The sequence below is a fragment of the Dermacentor albipictus genome, chromosome 2, assembly GCF_038994185.2.
Source record: "Dermacentor albipictus isolate Rhodes 1998 colony chromosome 2, USDA_Dalb.pri_finalv2, whole genome shotgun sequence".
Classification (NCBI taxonomy): Eukaryota; Metazoa; Arthropoda; class Arachnida; order Ixodida; family Ixodidae; genus Dermacentor; species Dermacentor albipictus.
The window spans coordinates 6978870-7000561 of NC_091822.1; the positions used below are offsets into that span (position 1 = coordinate 6978870).

The 21692-nt window shown below is 44.3% G+C and overlaps 1 long non-coding RNA gene across 1 annotated transcript; it reads left to right on the top strand.

Annotated features, from left to right (window-relative positions):
* Window positions 1-5913: 5913 nt before the first annotated feature.
* On the top strand, window positions 5914-19934 carry LOC135913208 (uncharacterized). The gene is made up of 3 exons (XR_010567900.1): window positions 5914-6119; window positions 7502-7663; window positions 19874-19934. It is a non-coding gene; the product is annotated as an uncharacterized lncRNA (long non-coding RNA).
* Window positions 19935-21692: the final 1758 nt, after the last annotated feature.

Genomic DNA, 21692 nt, shown 5'->3' on the forward strand with positions numbered 1-21692 from the left:
CTGTATTGCAGAATGGCTTGGGTGAGCTCTGCTGTAAAAGCCGTTCCTCTGTCGGTGATGAGGACTTCTGGAGCACCATGTCGCAGCAGGCTGTTCTCGACGAAAAGTTTCGCCACTTTGGCTGCGCTGCCTTTCAGTAGAGCTTTAGTTTCAGCGAAGTGGGCGAGATAGTCACTCACCACGACGATCCCCTTATTTCCGGAAGTTGATGTCGGAAACAGTCCCAACAAGTCCATCCTGATCTGCTGAATATGTCGGTAAGGAGGCTTGATCGGCTGTAATAATGCCGCTGGCCTTGTCGGCGGTGTCTTGCGTCGCTGACAGTCTGGGCATGTCTTGACGTAACGGGCAACATCGGCTGTTAGCTGCGGCCAGTAATATCCTCGATAGCGTCCGGCAGAAACCGAGGTTCCCAGTGGGTGGATCATCATGTAGGGCATGCAGTACTTCTTGACGCAGTGCCGACAGAACATCAAGGAAGTAGTTGGCGCGGACTGGTGAGAAGTTCTTCACGAGTAGCTTGTTTGGAAGCGTGGAGGAAGAAAATGCATGCTTAAATGCCCTAGCGACAACGTCGGTGTGCCCTTCCAAATATTTGAGGAGGGCTTTTAGCTCCGGGTCTCCTCGTTGATGTTCGGCGAAAACTTCCGCGCCTATTATTCTAAGGAAGGCGTCGTCATCCTCGTCATCTTGCGGCGGCGGGTCCATGGGGGCGCTTCATAGGCAATCGGCATCTCAATGGTTTCGTCCGGACTTGTAGGTTACAGTGCTGTCGTATTCTTGTAGTCTGATAACCGTGATAACCGTCCTGAAGGGTACATTAAGTTAGCTAGCCGACACAACGCGTGATGGTCGCTGACGACTTTGAATGGCGTGTCATAGAGGTAAGGGCGGAATTTTGCTGCAGCTCAAATGATGGCGAGGCATTCCTTTTCAGTCGTAGAATAATTGCCTTCCGCTTTTGACAGACATGGGCTAGCATAAAATACCACCCGTTAAGTCCTTTTTTCCTCTGGACTAGGACGGCACCGAGGCCTAGGCTACTGCCGTCAGTGTGGATTTCGGTATCGGCGTATTCGTCGAAGTATGCGAGTACCGGCAGCGCCTGCATGCGTCGTTTGAGTTCTTGAAATGTGTAGGCCTGCGGCCTTTCCCACTTGAACTCGACATCACATTTGGTCAGACATGTTAGCGGCTCCGCGATGCGTGAAAAATCCTTGACAAAGCGTCTATAGTAGGAACACATGCAGAGTAATCTGCGCACTGCCTTCTTGTCGATATGCTGCGGGAATTTACTTTGCGATGGCAGCTGTCTTCTGCGGGTTTGGGCGTGCTCTAGATTTGCTGATTACGTGGCCTAGGGACAAAAGCTCATCGTAAACGTAGCGGCACTTTTACAGCTTCAGAGTGAGCCCTGATGACTTGATGACCTCTAACACTGTCGCAAGCCGCCTAATGTGATCGTCGAAATTTTCGGCGAAAACAATGACGTTATCCAAGTAAACAAGACAGGTCTGCCGCTTCAATTCTGCTAACACCGTGTCCATGACGAGCTGGAACGTTGCAGGCGTCGAGCACAGTCCGAATGGCATGACCATGAATCCGTAGAGGCCGTCTGGCGTGATAAAGGCGTTTTTTTTAAATTCAATTCAATTTTTTTCAGAAATAATAGGTCCTGGAAAGTGTCAAGAGCTAAAAGCTGCCTCGACAGCTTGACTAGGCCCATGACCCCCTCTGCAAGGCAGTATTGATGCACAGCAAGAGGTAGTGTCCATGACATCAATAAATGCGAAGAACAATGAATTATACTGTAGCATAAGGGTAATTATTGAATAAATCTACCGCGTATGATTTCAAAATGTGTGTAATAACATTATCTATAGTTGTGAACATATTAAAATACAAACAAAAGGAGTTTAAAACACCAGAATATACAGAAAAAATGAATTCTTACATGTTCATGTGAAACAGTACTTGCAAAACGAAAGGCAAACATACATAGTCATTCATTATTTGGGTAGAAAATACATTCTCAGTTCCTGTACGCCGTAACTGATCACACATTTATGCTCATTTAGAATAAATGGCAGAGTATGCTGTAATGACTGAACTTTAAAATTATTTCAAAATTTCTCGCGAAGCCAAACATCATCGTCACGTGTGGATAGTGTAACATGCCTTTTTCTTAGAGATGCTAGATACCTTAAAAATCTTGGAAAGCTACAGTGGAAAAGTAAAAAGAGCGGAGCAGGCGATAGGGAAACATATATTCCGCACTAATTATATTGTAGCTTATGAAAGCACTTCACGTGGGAGACTGGTAATGAAGGTTTCTAATATGTCGCATGATCCTCTGTTTAGGTACACCTTTCTTTGCAACGTTTCTTTTTGTCGTTGTAGCCTATACTAGACCACAGTTGTTAATATATGAAGGAAACAGTGCTTGATAAATTTGGATTTTGGCCTGTGTTGGAAGAAGATGCCGGCGAACGAGTTAAGATTCCCGTCACTGTGGCTAGTTTTCTACAAACATCTTCCATGTGTCTATCCCAACTTAAGTTCGATGAAAATATAACCCCGAGAATTTTGTGTACATTCACTACTTGAACTTCTTGGTTTTGGCATCTGACAGCACGGCATGTTTCTACTATCTTATTTTTAGCTCTAAATATTATTACTTTCGTCTTCTTTGGATTTATTCTAATGCAATTCAAATTGGACTAGAGGTGTAATTTGCCAAGTATTTTGTTGCATTTGATAATTAGATCGTCTGCATTACGACCCGAAATTGATATGCTGCTGTCGCCCGCATATATGATAAATTTTACAGTTGAATCAATGCTCACAATATCATTAATATATGTACATTAAGAAGCAAAAGCCCTACCACGCTGCCTTGTGGTACATCGTTTTGCGCTGGTAAAAAAAAAGAATTTTTGATTATCTATATGTACTGCCTGCTTCCTGTTTTCTAAGCCAGACTTTATTAGAGCCAGAGGTGTACCGCGGATTCCACTAAGTGAAAGCTTGTAAATTAAGATATTATGGTTGATACAATCAAACGCCCTACTAAAATCGATAAACAGGCCGAGAGTGAAAAGGTTGTGAATATTTTGCACAATGATTTCTTTAATGCTTAGCAGGGCGGTTTCGGTTGATCGCCCTTTCCGGGAGCCGAATGGGGCGTCACATATAATATTCTTACAATGAAAAAATTTAGACAAACGAGTGAATATCACCTTTTCTAATCCTTTGGGAAAGATAGGAATGACCGAGACTGGCCTATAATTGTTTGTGTCGTTTCTGTCACCGCCCTTGAATAAGACGGTCACCCTACTTTTCTTCATTTCAACAGGATAGACGCTAGTTTCTAGAATCAAGTTAAAAATATGAGCAACCACAGGAGCTGTGAATTCTGTGACATACTTAACTGGTTTTATTTGAAGGTTATCTATGTCTAAGGCCTTGCTGTTCTTTAAGTTCATAAATTTCTTGTAAACCTCTAATTCGTCGGTAGGCTCAAGGAAAACACTGTCGGCGCATGCGTTCATCGGCTTTTCTGAACTCGGTATCTGATTTACTGGCACTCCAATGTTCGTGAAATGACTATTGAAATGGTCAGCAAGTGCGTTCCCCGACTGCTCACTTCATTTATGGTTTATCCTTCCTACTGACACGTTCTTTCTGCCGTGGCCCATAACGTCACTTAGCAATTTCCAAATGACATTGGGCTGTTTGCTTGCAAGTTCAGAAAATATTTGTTGATAATATGTTTGCTTGGCGTGTCTAAGCTCAGCATTTATTTTGTTTCGTGCGCTTTTGAGTCTAATCAAGATTTCTGGCGACCGAGTACGTAGAAAAGCGTGGTAAAGCTTATTCTTGTTCTTTATCATTTTAACATGTGCGGGTGTGACCCACGGTTTTCTGATTATTTTTGAGCGTTTAATTGCTTTGAAAGGAAAATGTGAAGAGTATATTGTTATGAATTCGGAAATGAACTGTGTGTAAGCAACATCTGCGTCTTTTATCCTGTGTAAGTGGGACCAATCGTGAATAATAATGTTGTACTTGAATGTTTCCAGAGCGCAATTTGATATATATTGAGCATAAACTGGCGTTTCAGGACGCCTGCGATTTTTCAGATCTGTGTAATAGAACATATACACAGGACAGTGATCGTTAATTTCTGAGGTAATGGTACCAGCTTGGTTGACGATAGTTTCAATATTGGTAGTGAGGAGATCATTACAGGATAAAGTAGTCTGTGTAACTCGTGTAGGTGTGTTGATTAAATTCATGAAACCAGTCGACTGAACGGTAACAAGAAAACGTTGGGTTTAAGTGCTTTCCCCTGTGCCATATACACTGAAAATCTCCTCCGCAGATGAGGCGAAAATTATTTGTGCTAACGTCGTCTAAAAATTTTTCAAAGAAGTCTATGAAGCTTGAAATAATGCCACTCAGAGGCCGGTATACTGCCGTTATTTCCAAATTTCGTTTCAAAGTTAACATCTCATAATCACTCGTTGAAATGCAGAACTTCGGAACAGGAACGCAATGGCGCTGTGTTTCAATGTATGCGGACACACCGCCACCACGCCTGTACGGCTGGTTAATGAAATAATTGCCGTATCCATTTAGGTGTAGTGCGCTGCTATCGCCATTGAACCATGTTTCGGTTAGCATAATAATACTAAAATGAAAACTGAATTCGCTCAGCAGTTCTGTTATCTGGTCTTTATTATTAGCGGAGCGAGCATTTATATGTAAAATTGAAGTAAGAGGCTGGTGTGGAAGCTGAACGCGAGAGGGCAAAATGAAATCGTAATATTCCATTTTGAGCGTTTATGACGTATCGACGTATCAAATAGCGGAGCTTCCTTCAGGGCCCGCCTAGGCCGAACCCGCTTCACCAGATAAAGTAGCACCTGTAGCTTCAGGGACCGGGCCTATCTTCGCAAGGTCCCCTTCACAAGATATATGTGTAACTTCAGAGTCATAAGCCCGCCTTGCAAAGATCTTACCATTGCTTGTCCTAACCGACTTCCATAAATAGTTATGTTTCATTTTCCCTGCCATTACTAGCAGTTTTTTCTGTGCTGGACAAAGGTGTTCGTTCACATATACCGGTCTTTCATCCTCTAGTCCGATGTCTTTGTCAGTGAGCCGTGTCTTCTTTGCTTTCCTGAGAGCAGCATCACGCTTTGTTCTTGACTTAAATTGAACCACTATGTTTGTTATGGCAGGCTTTCGGGTGGGAACACGATGACATGTTTTGATGTTAGATTCAGTGATAGGTTCTGCGATGGCGTTTCCAATCTCGGACAAAGTGGCCATAACGTTTTCGCTCTCCTTCTCGACGACCCCAAAAATCTCAAGATTTGCTTTCCGTAAGTATTGCTCTGAATGAACGACTCGCTTTTCTAGGTCTGAGGCCGTCATTTCAAGAGCAGAGCATTTAGCCTTAAGCACATTATTTTTACTTGCCTGTTCTGTGCTTTTTAATTTTTGTTCCTGCAGTTCTTGCTTCATATCGCGGATCTCAGCATAAGCGTACTCAAAACTCTGAATAAGATTACGTTGTTCAAAGCGTAATTCCCTGATTTCATTCTGAAGTTTCCTTTCCATCCATGCCTTGATTGTCTTTAGTTCTTGTTTGAGCTCTTCTTTTAGCCTAGCAAAATCGTTCTTTATTTTAGCCAAATCTTTCGACATGCTTCAAAAAGACAACCAAAAAAGTAAGCACTACAATTTGACAACTTGGCAGTAGCGGCGACTGACGCAGAGAAAAAAAAAGTTACGTGTATACCGTACTAACCTGCAGCAAAAAAAAAAAGCAGCAGGCGCTTAGATGATGCTGTGTAGTCGTCACCACTGTCAAGCGAGCCGGCCAGTGAAACGATGTCTTCTTTTATAGCCAGCTTCTCGTCGAGATGCCGCAGATCCTTGCACAGATACGCCTCCTGGTGGTGACGCCTCTTGGTCATGACAGTGCTCGGATACAGCGCGTGGGAGCCGCACCGGTAAAGGGCGCCGGATGCAACTGCGCTGATCGGTAATCTGCATCAAAAAAAGAAGCAGACGCTTAGATGATGCTCTGTTGTCGTCCCCACTGCCAAGTGAGTCCGCCAGTGAAACGATGTCTCCTTTTATAGCGAGCTTCTCGTCGAGATGCCGCAGGTACTTGCGCAGATACGCCTCCTGGTAGTGACGTCTCTTGGTGGTGACAGTGCTCGGATACGGCGCGTGGGAGCCGTACCGGTAAAGGGCGTCGGGTGCAACGGCACTCATTGGCGGTCTGCAGCAAAAAAAAGAAAAAGAAGCAGGCGCTAAGATGATGCCCTGTTGTCGCCACCACTGCCAAGTAGTGGCGATCTTTTCGCGATCTCTTTCGTCGACTTCTATTTGCCAATAGCCAGACTTCAGGTCCATCGACGAGGAGTATTTAGCGTTGCAGAGCCGATCCAATGCGTCGTCTATCCGTGGGAGGCGCTATACGTCCTTCTTCGGGATCTTGTTCAGACGACGATAATCGACGCAGAAACGTAGGGTTCCGTCCTTTTTCTTCACCAGCACAACAGGAGATGCCCACGGGCTTTTTGACGACTGGATGATGTCGCCGCGCAGCATTTCGTCGAATTGGTGCCTTTTAGCGTCACAGTCTCTCGTAGAAACTCGATAAGGGCTCTGGCAGAGTGGTCGAGCACACTCCTCGGTTATTATGCGATGCTCTGTTACTGGTATTTGTCGAATCCTTGATGACGTCCAAAAGCACTCTTTGTATCGTCGAAGTAGACTTCTGAGCTGTTGTTGCTTAATCGTGGGTAGACTTGGATTTATGTCGAAGTCTGGTTCGGGAACTACGGTCATCGGGGTAGATGCGGCAGAATCCGAGAGGACAAACGCATTGCTGGTTTCCAGAATTTCCGCGATGCATGCAATCGTCGTGCCCTTGCTGATGTGCTTGAAATCCTGGCTGAAGTTTGTTAGCAACACTTTCGTGTTTTCTCCGTGCAGTCGAGCGATCCCTCTTTCGACGAAAATTTTGCGGTCGAGCAGTTGACGTTGGTCGCCTTCGATGACGCCTTGTACGTCAGCGGGTGTATCGGTGCCCACAAAAATAACAATGCTGGAGGGAGGCAATGTTCACGATGCTGAGGGAGGGAGGCAAAAGGGCACTAACGAGAAAAAATACTTCTGCATCAGTAAATTACCTTTCTATGACACCAAGAACACCATTCACTGCAATAAGACGCTTGGTAAAACAGAAGTTTTACCAAGCGTCTTATTGCAAGAGAACCTGCAAAACGAACTCTTTAATTGCCGCGAAGCATCATCGTGTTTGACAGCTGAGCAAAAAACAAGAAGAGATGGTGGCTAATACGACATGAACGTGTCACAGACAGCGAATCTTCAGCGCACAGATGTTGCTCGGCGAAGTTTTCTGTCATAATTTTCGGAATGTTGCTAGCCATGGCTTTTTTCTGCATTTCTCTTTCAGAGCTGCCTTCATACCTCTACCTGCCTTCGAGAGGAATACTACGCAGAAATGAGCACGTATTTCGTCGTCAGTTGGCGCTCGACGACCTCGTCGGCCATCGTCACCTTATACTGGCTGCCGAGGGAACCATGTGCACCATGATCACATACCATACCGATGAACGTGAGGTTGCTTGTGGTCTTTCCTTGGAGGCAACACGAACTGTTCATTATGCAGCTTCTTCTTGCCCCGTTGCCTAGTCAGCACCGAAATAAAGACATTCGTTCGATTAGTAATGCGGTGGTGTTGGGGAGGATGTTGCTGCAGGCGAGATTAGGCTGGCGGACCTGGCCGGCAATCGCTGCGACTGAGCGTCTCTTTCTGCGCCAAGTATGCAACGAAGTACTCATCGGTCTTGTTTCTAGCAGAAACGTGAGAAAAACACGTGACTCTTCCACTGGCATTCTCTTTACGGCGGTGCGGAAAACGAACGAGCGTGGTCGCAGTTGTCGGCTCGGCAGCATATGCCCGGTAAAGGCCGCTGTCGAAAACGGGCGTGCAGTTATTTGTCGAAACATTTTAGCTTGAACTAAAGAAGCATGCTGTGGGGTCACACTCGTAGTGGGCCGCGCTTCTTTCATTCCGTGTTCTTTAATCCGAGCTTTTATTCCGCCTTGCTCTCATACGACGCCTTAAATTAAATGCTGTGACAGTTCGGTTGCCACCTTAACTCACAGTGAGAACTTCTTGGCTAAACATTTGCGTACGAATGGAGCATCATAGTGAATTCCGCCCCTGCTTCTCAACATGAGCCCACCATTTCCTAGGATTTCGCTTACGCCAAGCCACCGGCATACCAAGAAAAAATTGTCAAGCGGTATTGTGCATTTCTTTGTACCGAACGTTGCGGAAAAGTCATGTATACCCAGGTAAAGACTCTACTGGTCTCCTATAAATATTTCATAGCTTAATTTTGCCACTTTTCTACATTATTTCACTGAGGAGTCGCTGTCACCAAGAGATATAACAGCGGCAGTCCGAATACCAAATACGTGTATCTCTAGGCGCTGCCATGTCGGTACCCCCAATAATGTATATTATTGGCACCGAATAGCCGTCCACCAGGAAGTTCGTTTCATTTTAATAAAAAAGCTTCAGGTCTGTACTCGATTCTGTGGCGCAGAACCAGTGTTACGAGCCATTAAATCTGCCCTTAAGCGAAGACCCTACCTTATGTTCGTTTAGGTCATGGCAGAACTGAAATTTCGCAGGCAGAGCGTGCCATCATATCGATAGTGAACGGTTTCGAGAGCCCAGTCGTGTATACGAAATGGAGCCCGCCGATGAGGAGACAAAAATGACCTGCGGCAATGCGACCTCAGTTTATAGGCGTTTTTCGCCAACACATACTAGTATAATAATTTATACAACAGTGCGCGAAATTTCTGGGATATATTGGTGCAGCCGAGCTACCGTCATCATCGCTGTTCTGAAATTGACCCACAGTGTCGGCGGCAGTGGCCGCCAGCTTTGATAAAAAGTCGAGCAATATTTCTGCGCGGGTTACAAGTTGTGGCATTCGCTCAGCCCTGCCTGCGCTTTGTAGGTTTTTGCAGCCAGTCGTAAGTGCAAAATCTCTGTGGTACCTGAGACTAGAAGTATAAGCTGTTCGTCTGCCTTCGGGATGCAGTGCAAAAGCAACTACCGGCAGCGTATTTATTATCTTTTTTTTGCAATAATCGTTTGTCTTGGAAGAACTTTTATGACCTCCATACATCAACTTAAGGGACGTACTGATTGTTTTAGTAGAATTTATGCACGGGAGTGGCCTAGATTTGAGATTTTAAATGCACACAAGTGTTCATCGTCATTCGAACCACCATGTTTGCTCTTATCATCACAAATTACATCATAAATTGTGAAAATTGAGGCCATTGCCATATGCATTGACTCACCGAGGAGAATGAAGTAGCTGAAGTGAGTTACCAATACAGTGGCCATTTTGGAAAAATTCATAAAATCACATGTTGCCTCAATTAGCTTAAAATTCCGCTAGTTACAGCGGCACTGTCACTTCCACCATATGAGAAGTTGAGGAGATCACTTTCTCTTCTTGATCTATCAACAAACTTAGTCATCGTCGACTAGAGCCCCATAGTATTCTTGAAGAGTAAACATTTCTTCTGTAATTCTGTAACACACTGTAATTCACGGCATGTATGATTCTTTCCCCGAAATCATTCGGTAAGAGATGGCCTCCTTTCCGGGTTTACGCTAGGCCGCCACACCTTTCGTAACCTGGACATAGAACGGAGAACGTGAATACCATGTGTACTCCCTAGGTGCTTTGAGTGCTTTAACACTCTGTCTACAACGGATCCCCACCATCTACTGTGGCTCTCCATCGACAAAGGCCACAGAACAAAACGCGTTCATAGGTTTTGAGTAATACGTAGACCAGGGTCGCTATAACGTAAAACTATTCGAAACTTTTGTATTCCAATTCTGCAATCAGCCCTCCGTGATTGGTCGAAAACTTTTTTGGACCACCCCCACTTCACCTGTTTGTCACGCGACGTCACGAAAACCGCGATAGCTCAACATCTGATAAGACGTGCACACACTGAATATGCATGATTTGACCAAACGAAAGAAAAATAGTTATATAGGATTCGACGCCTTTTCACCATTAGCCCTCAGCTAATGGCGAAAACAGTTTTCCGGCTGCACCCACCTGCCTGTCAAGCGATGTCACAAAATCGCAGAAACTCAGCGCGTAACAGTGACGTGTACGCGTAAAAGATGCATTATTATGCAGAACAAAAATGCATTTTCTTCTGAATAGCCGCAGGCTGCCCCGTTGAGGAAGGAAAGATGGTTGCTGCCGACCGTTCGGGCACTGGCTACTCGCACCTTCCGGAGAGAATGGGTTGATTTGCGTGTAATAAAGCTTTTTGCGTGGCCATATAACGTTTTCAAACCCTTTCGGTACGTTTACGACCTCATTCTGCCAACTAATATTTGCTGAGGATCCGTTTTAGCATCATTCTTAAGCTTCCGTCGCATGCCGCCGCCATTGTCGACGAGCCACCGTAAGCTATGTAAGGGAAAGCGGACCAATCGCAGACGCCGGCACCACCCTCTTCATCCAGGTATCGATTTTCAGGCCAGTGGCTCGGCCTCATTGAATCCTTCTCCACTTGAGCATGCTCCTCGCCACTTGTGAGCCAATTAAGACAAGCCGCTCAGTGTAGGCAGTGCTATTCGTTTTTCGAACAAGCAAAAGTGACCTCTTATGTGCGAGGAGAGCATTTGATTGGTCTGTTGAGACAACCCTCCGTGTGACCGCCCGGCGCTTGCGTCGGTGGTTACGGAAATTTCACGTCAGGGGATTGGAATAAAAAACATATTGGAATAGTTTTACGTTATACGGCCCCAGATTTTAGACTGCGCGGACATAGGGAGAACAACTTCTGCAAGGCAGTTCTGTGCTTTAGTCACGAAGAATTTCTGCAGGCATCCATGTGAGCTGAATAAAATGTGATGTAAAAAAATCACTGCATTTGCAGTTTCTCAGATGCTAACGGTAGTCCCTTGTAATTATCTATAAGAGAAAACATTGTTGTCCGGTCACTGCAAATGAAAGATCAATATCTTACGGTACTATGTTTGTTGGGTTTGCTATAACTAAAGTAAAATTTTGCGTTTACGTTTTAGCCATATGAGTCATGTGGAAATGCTTGGAACATCAGTAAATGTATTTATGCCTGATTGCTTGCCGCAGGGAAGTTAAGTTAGTGCGGCCGGTAAGTGCCACTAAACAGTGAGTGCAATGAAGGAACGAATATAATTTCTTTATGCGAAATTAGTATATATAATAAGGCTCTTGGCGTATGACACGGTGCATTCAAATTTGGTTCACACTTTTGATAATTGTTACAGCGTTGGCATTCCTAGGGTTATTTGCGGACTTTAGGGAAGATAAGCACACATGTTTCAATGTCTTTAGCAATTTTTTCGCCGACCTTGGAGTGCATAGTGCAATGGGCAGAGCATCGTGCTGCTGTGATGAGGGAACGTGGTTCAAAACCAACTGTCGGACCGGCTTGAATGACTCAGTATGTGGCAATGTGTGCATATGTGTCCAGAAAAGCTGGATTTAAAGCAAAGGTTGCGGGTTCAGCTCCAACCGCCGTCAATTCCTTTTTGTTCCCTGTAATTTTTCTTTAGCATTTCATTTCTATACATTCATTTAGGCTGTATTCAACTTCCCCAATGATTACCTTGGCTTCATTATTTGTTGGATTTATATATACGGTTGCTCATTACAGAGGCATTCAATACACTTGCCCACATACTGCAATACTTAGCTATTGTATTATTAACCTTTCCAGAGGTTGAGATATGTAACGAGCTCCCATGAGAATAATTCCTAACAACTAATTGGGAAAACTGCGTCACCTGGCAAAACAAGTGCTGGCGCTCTACCTGTCTGCGAGTGCAAGAGTGCACAATAATTTCGGGAATTTAATGCAGAACTCAAGCAGAGTTTACGCACTGCTCTCTTCGTTCCTACGTTACCGTATTTGTTCGAAAGTAAGAAGACTTTCCTTGCTGCGTTAATATTTCCTCAAACCGAAAACGTTGGGCTATTATTACCCTACCCATCCTGCTTATATCGACCGCAGGACAAAGGCTCATCTCACCGGTAAACACTTACATGTGTTCTTGGTCCGCTAGCTAAATTATTTAGCAATTTGTTTTCATTTGATCTCGCTCTGTTGTCTCACCTCACCCCCAATTTTCTTCCCTTGAAGGGACACATTGCTGCTTATTGTTCCACGCGCGTTATCTAATCTGTATTTGCCATAATTTGCCAAATCCGGAACTTCCATATCTGCTTCTGTAATAACAAAAATATCAGCTGCCTACATTTTCTCCTTAATCAGAGTTGGCTGCCTTGGTGCCTCTCAAGTAACGCTTGTCATCGTGCGTTTCGCTGCCTATTGCTCGGTTTTCTGCTCTTGTTTTCGACATTATTGCTAAATTTCAAGCTCCACTGCCAGAGTTCGGCCTACACTCAGCAGCAAACAAAGCATGAATATAGCTAACATACCGTCTTGAATAAATACTACCTGGTGAAACAACTACCACCCCTGCTTCTAATGCCAGAGACCTGTAATTATTTTGCCATTAGTTCCTCTACAATGTTGCTACCCCGCCTGCTGAGGTTTTCAGGCGTCTACCATATCGATTTTGCAAGAAGAGTCAGGCTGGTTCATTTCGATTCAGTGTATGCGAACTAATGTTGAAGTAAATTGGTGTAGGAACGATACCGATAAGGGTTCGTGAAATGGATACATTTTTGAACTTGAGTAATAGATTTGATAGCACCATTGAAATTTCATGCTGTATGGCTGCTTTAGCCAAATAGTGGCTTGTAATTTTAATTATTGTTTCTTTTTTTCCTAAGTAAACCGTTTTCACCCAAGCACTCACACTTTTGCTACAATCCTGAAATAGTCAAAATATGTTCCCCCCCTGCATTCACAGTCCGCCTATACTGGAATAAATGCGGTATAAACGCCTCACGTTTCCGTCGCGTACAGTTTCCCCAGAGCATAGAAGGCTGCTCCTATTGTTGATCCGTGGTGCGGAGCATTCATTCGGCACTAAGCAAAAGCACAAGCACATATATGAAGGGCTGTAGTCATCCGCGCCTTCTTTTACTGCAGTTTGGTTCTGAGCCGCGCTTGCTCCGTCCTCTGAGGACTTAAGTACTTAGGAGGCCTCTCGCGATCGTCATTAGTCCTAAAGACATCCCTGCTCAATGGCGGAACAAGACTGCCAAGAAAATAAGGAAGAACACAGTGCTTGTACCTTTTAGACGACCACTCCCTCTTTTTTTTTCCTTGACAAGTAATCGGGATTTTCTGTTCACTACTGGAAATCTCATCGCCACGAGGCAATCACTACGACATTTTCGATGGTTTACTTTTTTGTTTCCACTTAGCTGCGAAGAAATTCATAAAGTAGAGTCGACCAACATAAGAGGTATTTTCCTCTTCCTCTATTAGAGCAGGCATTTGAACTCAAGAGGAAAAGTTATATAGATGCCTGTTTACACAAGTGCGACCAGACTTTGAGACTTTGAGGTATTGATGTGCGGATGATTTGGTTGATCTTTTAGTCACAAGACCTCCACGACAAAGAAAAGGGATGGTCGGGCTTTTAATTCCGATGACAGTCCTTTATTGTAGTTTTTTTTAACTGCGAGTTCATGTGGCGGGAGGAACGACGTGCAGCTACATCTACAGCACTGTTCTTGATGTGAAGAGAACGAAGTTTAGGCATTCCTGCCAATAACGGTTTATTTTTTAGCTGTTCTTGTACGCACTTGTCTCTTGTGTTGCGAAAAACGATGAGTGGAATCCCTAAAATTTGTGATCTATGCACAATGAAAAGCTCAAGTCACGCCTTACACATAATACTTCGCGTCCAAAGCAGCGCATGCTGTAGGTATGCTTCCTATGTTGAGCAACAGAAGCTAATTTTCGCATAGGGAATAATAATGATCTACAAAAAGGCACGTGTACGATGTGTATTCGAATCTCATATATGTCTTTTTTTCTATTTGTCCAGCATACGAGAACTTCTGTTGTTGCTGTAGAAATTTAGGTTCTGCAGAATCGTCTAGCACGCCAAAACCACGTGACAAATCATGTGCATTGCAAGGAAGTGCACTTAACCTTTTTTGCTAATATGGGTGTGCTGTACTGTATAAAATTGTTCGAACTTCCTTAGATAAAATTGAAATACGCGTTTGTCAGTCATGGCAAATAGTAATTTTTTGAAGACAAATGGTCCCGATTCCGCACCCTACATATTGTTTTCTTTACGTGGGTACAACTAAGAAGACTAGACAGATATCCCCATAGGCATACCTCAAGCTATCTCTTTGACTGCATTAGCCGTTCACATTATGCAATTTGCAATGTTTTCCAAAACAATGCTGTTTTGATGATGAGGTACTTGTGTAGTCTTCTTCAAGATTACTTAAGGCATATCTAGCCCGTGTAATGCCACTGATGATGAAAGAGCACGGGTCGATTTCTTTCCTCCTTACTTTGCTTACCTTTCTCTCTGTCGTCCCTGTTAAAAACCATATTGAAGTCGAAACAGCTGCAATTGGTTCTATCCACGTAAAACCCGCCTTTAGAAGTGTTGGCATTGTAATTTTCAGACATCATCAGCGTGCTCAACGCACAATCGGACCCCAGACCTGGGGTCCGATTTTGCGGACATGTCATTGCGTGGTCCGGCGTCAATTACAATTAATTCTTTTAATTGAGTACCGGATCACGGCAGCCTTCACTAAGTTAACTGGCCTATTCGCTTGCTTGATTGTCCTGAAGTGGTTCTGTGCGTTTTCTTTTACCAGTAGGGGGGTGTACGTAGCCCCACAAAGATGCACTATTTTCTGCGTAAATCTGGCTCCCACAAAGCAAGTATTATTACCGCGTGCTGCATTCCATTATCTGCAGTTCCCCTGGAGTTCTCAGTTAGTGTCCGCACCATTATTAAAAAAGTTATTTACGAGATTACGGATTAGCGTAGCGCCGTTGAGAATTTTTTTTGCACAGGGCTCGTCGGACATAGTCCCAGCTGTGATATTTTGAGAAGTAAGACCCTTAAAGTGACGCTTTCTCTGCTCAGCCTGCGAGGTTTAGCCGTGCCGACGATGTCGTTATGCCCCATTCCCGATGACATAAAGACCGCGAGTATATATTTATAGTCGGGTTCAACTTTCCACTAATTAGGGTACAAATCACTAACCAGAAAGCAGGAGACATTTCTCCGACCTTTACACCCAAGTCAACATCTTCCCCCACCCAACCAAAACTCATAGCCCTTACACAATTTTCTCAGCAATACCAATTCTGCGGAGGACCACGCTCCCTTAGGCATATAGCACGAGGCCGCAGAACGCAACCGACAAATTCTCGGAACCCTTATCGCACCTATGAGCTTTGCGAGGGAGCCTTGGTCAGCTCTGTCCTCGAAGGTCAGCGACGACTGATCGTGAAGGCCCAGGATGCAGGCTGAGCTCATGACATTCCGGAATGAAGATGGCTCTCCAAAGCTACATTCACATAATAAAGATATTTATTTTCTCTGTCGGCATAGAACCATAGCGAAACAAATACAACGAAACCGAACAACCACGTAGAGCCTTGCATCCAAATTCACATCGGCGCACCAAGCGGCCGATGTGACCAACTGAACCAGGAATCCGGTTTCCATTTTGGCGGGCGCAGATTTAACGCCGGATAGTACGTGTTTTACCGGTGGTTAGTACGTGCCGTATGTAAAATAATGAAATATATGTATAGCGGCTCCCCATCCACCACAATCCGCCATAAAGACAGCAACAAAATCCCAATAAAGAAAGGCGTCACTGCGTCAGACAGGGTTATACGATCTCTCCAATGCTATTCAAAGCGTGTTTACAGCAGGTATTCAGAGACCTGGAGTAGGGAAAATTTGGAATAAGAGTTAATGGAGAACACCCTAATAACTTGCGATTCGCTGATGATATTGCCTTGCTTAGTAACTCCGGGGACCAATTGCAATGCATGCTCACTGACCTGGAGAAGCAAAGCAGAAGGGCGGGTCTCAAAATTCATCTGCAGAAAACTAATGTTTAATAGTCTCGGAAGCGAAAAGCACTTTACGATAGGTAGCGAGGCATTGGAAGTGGTAAGGGAATACATCTACTTAGGGCAGGTAGTGACCGCGGATCCGGATCATGAGACGGAAATAATCAGAAGATTAAGAATGGGCTGCGGTGCGTTTGGTAGGCATCCTCAGATCATGAACAGCAGGTTGCCATTATCCTTCAAGAGAAAAGTATATAACAGCTGTGTCTTACTTGTACTCGTATAAGGGGCAGAAACCTAGAGGCTTACGAGAAGGGTTCTACTTAAGTTTAGGACGACGCAACGAGCTATGGAAAGAAGAATGATAGGTGTAACTTTAAGGGATAAGAAAAGAGCAGATTGGGTGAGGATGCAAACGCGAGTTAATGATACCGTAGTAAAAATCAAGAAAAAGAAATTGGCATGGGCCAAACATATAATGAGGAGGGAAGATAACCGATGGTCATTAAGGGCTACGGACTGGATTCCAAGGGAAGGGAAGCGTAGCAGGGGGTGGCAGAAAGTTCGGTGGGCAGATGAGATTAAGAAGTATGCAGGGACAACATCGCCACCATTAGTACATTACCGGGGTAGTTGGAGAAGTATGGGAGAGGCCTTTGGGCAGCAGTGGGCGTAATCGGGCTGCTGCTGCTGCTGCTGATGATGATGAATACGTGTTATGCCAGCTCAGTTGCTTTTAGTTATAATGCTCAACCGCGCGTTTTGTGTAGAATCGTTTTTGTTTAATAAAATCCGATTGCGAGTGGTCTCCACAAGCCTTCATCAAAGCTGTTTTCTGTGCAACGTGAATTGCCTAAATTAGACGTAAGAAGCCTTGTGGATTGAGGAAATGCTCATTTCGCTGCATAAAAATGGTCTTCAGGATTTTTTGTGCGTTCTTACATTGTTGTGGCACCAAATAAGCAACAATAGTTCCCGTACGAAGTGCCGCCGGTGGGCATCAGGCGAAATATAACTCACAAGAATGTGTCATTTTCATATTTAAACCTTATAGGAAAATTGCGTGCAGAGGCGAATGGTGCGAAAGTGGCGAATGGGCGACATTATGAGTAGAGGCAATTCGCTTTCACAAACATGGCGTAGAAAACACCTGACTCATCGGAAACAACACCGTGCATATCACGAAATCATCTGAGGTGGCATTCTTAACGAGTCCACCTAGGGTACATGTCTATATCCCCTGCTGCTGAAGTGCTCATTGGAAGTGGCGCCTCACTGCTGCGGACGCGCAACCCAGCACAGCCAAACAGAACTTCAAGAGCAGGCGAACTGTACATGTCCACTAGGAGGACTCTTACAAAATACTTCCCCTGATTTCGAGGCTCTTCATTCCCTGGTGTTATTTTTTCCTTTTTAAAATCACAAATACATGGACGGTCTCACGTTGTCTACAGAACTTGGCCTCAGCAGACGCGATGGCACGCCAAGCACTGAGAAGGGCAACCAATGCAGGCTCCCAGCCAGGCAGTCGCAGAATGCATTCTGCGGGCACCGATGACACGCGTAGGTACAAAGCATGTTTTCAGTCGTTCAGAAGAAGGAATTTTCGAAGCACAAGTTCCTGGCTTTTGAGCTGCCCAGCGTTATCTAGTGCACGTTCTGCCGGCGCAAGCAACACACTCCCGTATTATCACTCGTGGCAATCGCTCGTTGTATTTTCGACAAGCGCGAGTACCGAAAGAAGCTAAAGTTGGTGGGGGCCACAAATAGCTTTACAAACTTGGCCGCGTGAGATTCCGTCACCACCACAGTAACCAACGCTGAACTAAGTTTTTGTTGTTTGTGTTTGTGTGTTTGTGCTTTTTGTGTTTTTTTGTGAAGTTAAAAAGAATTTCAGTGATCCAAAGTTTTTACTATACTTACTACTGTATACACGCAAAAACGTTTATAATTTGATTATGCTATTATGTTATTGTGTTTACTGTTTATTGTTATTGCTCTAAATATTGTATTTGCTAAAATCATATTGATTTTCCATGTTGCGTGAATATTCGGTTCATTATACTGATGTATTTTATTTTCTCACGATTCCATACTTATATGTTACCGTATTTGCCCCCTTACAACAGGCCTTCTCGAAGGCCTGCAAAGTGCATGTATATAAAAACATAAAATTCGTATTCTAGCAGTGGGAGTATGGTTGCTTTATAAGCTAAAATATTTTTTTCGGATGCCGCGTTATCCACTTTACAGAGCAGCATCCACAATATTGTAAAATAGCAACATACGGTAGCAGTAGGGACTACACCACCAACTTCATTCATTCAGATTCATCATTTAGACGCATTTATTTAACCTAATTTAATCTAACCTAAACTAACCCAACCTAACTCAACCCAACCTGATCTAACCTAACCCAACCTAACCTAACCTAACAAGACTGTTGAGGCAAACTCAAAATTTTCTCTTCTGCTGCCATCTGGCAGAAAAGTGCTGGTGCGTGCAGAATTTAGATGTGCAATGCATGTGTATAAAACGTTCCACTCCATATCTGCATTCTCTTACTAGCAAACTGTTACATATAGTTAGGGTGGTGGTATTTAAAATCTGCTGTCATAATTTTTATCAGTCTTGAGCTTTGCAGATTTTGTTTATTCATGCTAGAGTGCTCTGGAATACACTCTCGGAGAAGGTATCAGGAAAAATACAGCAGAATGGTACTAATGTATAAATACTGTTAAGAACTATTCGCGCAATATCGTTCAAGGCCTCGTCCTACAGAATATTAGCGTTTCAGGGCACTAATGGCAGGGCACTAATGATTGGTTGGTGGATTGTGTGCTGTGAGACGGCGTGAAATGGCAGTTGGCAGGACTAGCCAGCTCATCGAACTTCATTGAGATGGGAGGTCGAAATGGAAATGGTACTCTATTGGACCTTCGGATCCCCGTCGACACACTACTCCTAAGGCAGATTCGTACGGCTTGGTTAAAGTGGAGCTTCATATCTTCGTTAGTCTCAGAAAATGTGGTAGCTTATGACTGTATGCTGAGTATGTGGGATATATATAGCGGCACAAGTTGGATTATAAAGTGGGTAGAAAAGTGCATGTCACCTTTGCGAACAAGGGTCCGCAGACGGGAGCCGTTAATACAGTCTCGCTATATCATTTAGGGCATAGCCTTGCTGTCCCCCAAATGTTAGTGGTGATAAAGTTTATATGAAAAGTATCTCTTTAGTCTGCCTTAGTAACAAATATGTTTGTGGCTGCAACCAGTAAACGTTTCTGTATGGTTTAAAGACTGAAGGCTGATTTCGTGTCAATGTAATTGTGCAGCTAATAACAAAATTTGTCTTTAGAACTGTTTTGGCTTTTGCATGTGGTTTATCTTGTCATTTTTGTAATATGACGCATGGCCTGTACTAAAGGAGTAATTTCTCTTTAGCATCCACGCAAGCACGACAAACCCAGCTACGCAGGAAAGCTGTGCAGCTTTCACACAAACTTTGCATTTGAATAAAATCTCTTCCCCGTCGCATATTTAAACCCATAACCTTGATGGATTTGCCTAAACATCAGTCTCTCTCATGACCTGTACCTTTGTTCTTTGGGTACATGACAGGTGCAGCGGAGGGATTGACGCAGGCGTTGACACAATCTCACTTCTATTTCAGGCAGCAAGATATCAGTTTTTGAATGCCTTCCCTCCATCTTGCTTTTCTCATTTTGCAGGAGACCGCCCATGACGATTACTTGGGAGACATGCCATTGAGGCCCATATTATGTATAAAAGGTTAGATTTTGCGATCATGGACCATCTCACGATGTACTAATATTCCTTTGTTCTATTTTTTCTAGGACCAGGTCTCTTTGAGGCAGAAATGTTCACTGTCTTTGTGGATGGTGTTGCTATCTTGACTACTCAGCGGGCTGCAGCTTTCAAAGTCATGTTTCTCTTATACTTCGTCCTTAACATCGAGTATCCACCTGAAGTGGCTTTCACATTGGAGTTTGTGCAGAGGTGAGGTGTTCTTTTCTTTATCTTTCCTGATATGTGTTGGTATTGTCTTGTTGCATTTCTTACTTTCACACATATTTTCTGGAAACATTGCTGGTGCGCTGTTTTAAAATTACAGCTTTTAGGCCACTACAGAAGGTGGGGAAAAACTTTTTTAAAAAGTTGTGGTTGCTAGCAATTTTAACCCGTTTAAAGCAGACAGTTCAGAGAGGTGCTGGAAATATATTTATTACTGTTACTGCAGTACCTTGCAATAACATATATCAGAAAAGAGCTGTATAAGTACAATTTCATAGATGAAAACTCGAATTTCATACATCGATTAAAAGTCTTGAAACTAAAATCTTCCATAAACTAAAGTTGGAAGTGTTTGCATATGAAAGTAAAAAATAAATAAAAAACATACAAAATGTGGTATATTTCCTCTTGAATAATTTTGAGACAAAAGCAGTTGGCAAGCTTATCCACAACTTTAGTGCTTTCTCGCACCTTTATTCGCCACTAGGTTCTGTGCCCAGTGCTCGTTCCACTTAAGGGAACATTCCTGAAAATGTTGAAACACACATTTGCTTTGCATTTACTGCAAAAAAAAGTATGCGCCTAGATTTTCTACCGTGCTTAGCACAGCTTGTAGCTTTTGTTTGTAATTTTTTTTGTGGCTCATAGAGTGGGTGTTCTATAGATGGTGGTGGAGGAGTGCAAGTTTGCTGGGCAGCAAAAATAATGGTTGGTGTAACTGACAGGTGGAAGCGGGCAGCCAACATGGCCGGGCCCTGATTGGCTGTAGAGTTGTGCGACATCACGAGACCAAATGACCTGTCCACATTGGTAGGAGCTGCTAATTCGGGCTTCCAATTTGAGGAGGGAAGATGAAGAGGATCGAGCTCTCCAGGACCTTTGCATCCCGAGTTGTAATTATAAGCCTCACCTTTCACGGACGATCACACCCTGTGAAGGTGTATCTTTCAACACCTGAGGGCCTGCTTAAAGGTGTCGTACACGGCATCGACGCAGGCACCGGCGAAGAAGAGCTTATGGCGAATCTTCGGGTCCGCACACATGGAGTCCGCATCGTGCGGGCCCGTATGCTCGGAAAATCCCAGACAGCCCTACTCCACTTCGAGGGACCACAGGTGCCTAGATTTGTGTACTACTATGGAGGGGAGATGCCCTGCCGAGACTACCAGCCGACAAGGCAGTTCTGCTCCATCTGTAGAATCACCGGACACCGACCAGACGTCTGCCCCAACCCAACGGTTCGTGCGTGCAACGTTTGCAACTACATTAACCCAGACGCCGGACACACTTGTGTTCCGAAGTGCGCCCTGTGCGGAGGGGCCCATCTCACCGCCGCAACAGAGTGCAACAACAAGCTCAAACGCATTCCACCCAGATGGAAGCCTACCTCCACCACCACACCCAAAACCCAACGGCAGCCCCGCCCGGTCACTCACTCGACCAAGGCGGCTGACCTTCGCCCGCGATGGTTCAGCTCCGAGCGGGAAGGCTCCGACTTCGACTACTCGGAGTCTC